Source organism: Schistocerca piceifrons, chromosome 1 (assembly GCF_021461385.2).
Source record: "Schistocerca piceifrons isolate TAMUIC-IGC-003096 chromosome 1, iqSchPice1.1, whole genome shotgun sequence".
NCBI classification, from domain to species: domain Eukaryota; kingdom Metazoa; phylum Arthropoda; class Insecta; order Orthoptera; family Acrididae; genus Schistocerca; species Schistocerca piceifrons.
The window spans coordinates 134944905-134947303 of NC_060138.1; the positions used below are offsets into that span (position 1 = coordinate 134944905).

At 40.3% G+C, this 2399-nt stretch overlaps 1 pseudogene; it reads left to right on the forward strand.

Annotated features, from left to right (window-relative positions):
- The first annotated feature begins 689 nt into the window (after positions 1-689).
- On the forward strand, positions 690-807 carry LOC124724690 (annotated as a pseudogene).
- The last annotated feature ends 1592 nt before the right edge of the window (positions 808-2399 follow it).

Below are 2399 nucleotides of genomic sequence, written 5' to 3' on the forward strand. Positions count from 1 at the left end.
ACGATATGGGGGTGTTTTTCGCCGATATGGCTGTATCCCATTATTACACTCAAGAGAACGCTAAGTTAAAAAGGATACGAAGACTTTTCACAGCACTGTGTGCTGCTTACAGTAGTGCAACTGTTCCGAGACGATGAGTAATTGTATCAGGATGACAAGACACCCGTCTCAAAGTAGCATCTGTGAGGCTATTGGTTTTGGACGATAACTTCCTGATACGGAAAGGCCTGCCCAGAGTTCTGGTATGAACCCAGCGGAACGTTTTTGGAATGATTTAGAACGTCGACCTCACTCCAGACTCCAGCATTCAACATCACTACCATCTGTGGTTTCGACTCTTGAGGAAGATTGGGCTCCCATTCGTCCACAGACTTTCAAACATCATACTGAAAGCATTCCCAGCAGTTCAAACTGCCACAGAGACGAATGGTGAAAACCTCACGTATTAAAGTACAATAAGAGGGGCCCAGATACTGTTGATGAGATAGTGTACGTGTCATGGTGTCATATTAGGTTCAGCTATCGAATCTCAAAACTGTATTGTGCCATCGGTCCTTGGCAATGTGTGAAAGTTGTGTCAACTACCAAATCGCAAATACATTATTCTCTGTTATAGTTAGGCAACAAACAAAACTGTAGCACAACACTTCATGAGAGCTATATTAAGTTTTGCAATCGCATGTAATAGTTGCAACGGCCTTGCCGCAGTGGATACACCGGTTCCCGTCAGATCACCGAAGTTAAGCGCTGTCGGGCGTGGCCAGCACTTGGATGGGTGACCATCCAGGCCGCCATGCGCTGTTGCCGTTTTTCGGGGTGCACTCAGCATCGTGATGCCAATTGAGGAGCTACTCGACCGAATGGTAGCGGTCCCGGTCAAGGAAAACCATCATAACGACCGGGAGAGCAGTGTGCTGACAGTGTGCTGCGGATCCTATCCGCATCCCCAGCAGAGAATGACACGGCGGTCGGATGGTCCCGATGGGCTACTTGTGGCCTGAAGACTGAGTGCATGCAATAGTTGGAATTAAAATATAAATAAAACACAGATACTTAAAAAATAGTAGTATAAACCATCACATGTATAAGTAAACCTTTATTTGCTACTGTTTCGATCACTCTGTCCGCCTTCATAGGAAGACTATCAACAGGAGAGCGAGAAATAGGATGTACTCATTATGTCCACCAAATAAGATTCACACAAATGTCAAAGATAAATACAGAGGTACTTACAAAGGCAAATACCTTAGATGGAAAAACAATTCATCTTTCACCAACATTTTTCGGAAGTCCTCAACCTTACAACGATGCTACACCCCAAACCATTATGTACATTGACGTTAAATAGCAACAGATTGCTGTTAAAATACGATATGATCAAATTTAAAGGAACTATTATGAAAGCTGATCCCAGTTGACCGAGGAACAACACAGATCACATATTTAGTAAGGACTACAAAGAACACAGTTCAAAATAGTCCTGCCATTTTCAATGTCGGTTGACAATGAAGATACAACACAGATCACAAATTTAGTACGGACTACGAAGAATACAGTTCAAAATAGTCCTGCCATTTTCAATGTCGGTTGCCAGTGAAGGTATACTCTATCAGCTGCCAAAAGAATAGAAGCAATAAAGTATATGTTAGAAAACATCGTGCTCACATTGTGAGTTATGTTGTCAACCTTACTGAGTCTAGTAACGTGTATGAAAATACTTTATGTCTTTGCCCAGGAAGTGTTTTATACAAGTAATGAAACATGTGAAATGAACCCAGTCTTAGGTGAATCCTAAATTGTTAACATAAATCTTAATAGCCTAACATATACATCGTGAAAATACATTGTTTATCTACAAGTTCTAAGTACATGGTTAAGTCGTAAATTAAGCAAATGCTCTCCAAATCTAGGTCCATGTTGGGCATGGTTTTTAATGTTAATGTTTAATGCCTGGGGCTTAAATTTTAAAATCACTAATTTGTAGTTGAAGTCTGTTATGTGTAATGACATAATCTGATAGTCCTCATATAAGGTCTGCACTGTGACTCTTATAACGTATTGTTACCCACTGAGGTAGATGAATCTCTGACATTTACAGTTTGTTTGTCGAGTCTCTTGCCTCCTGAGATTTAAATCCTTAACCACCAATGAACAAGGGACTGGCCTCTACTATTTTTATGAATATTTTATAACGTCTCGACGTGTACCGTCACAAAGGTCTGTATTGTGTTCCCATTTACGAAGTATATGGTGTTTTATATTGTTACAGGTGGTATATATTGTTAATGAGTGCATGTGAACAGTTTGTATCCACTGTTGATACTTGATATGAATTATTCTTACATGTAAAGCTAGATTATTTTTCTATGTTACTGACTTCTGCCCATGGTCTAGGTTTC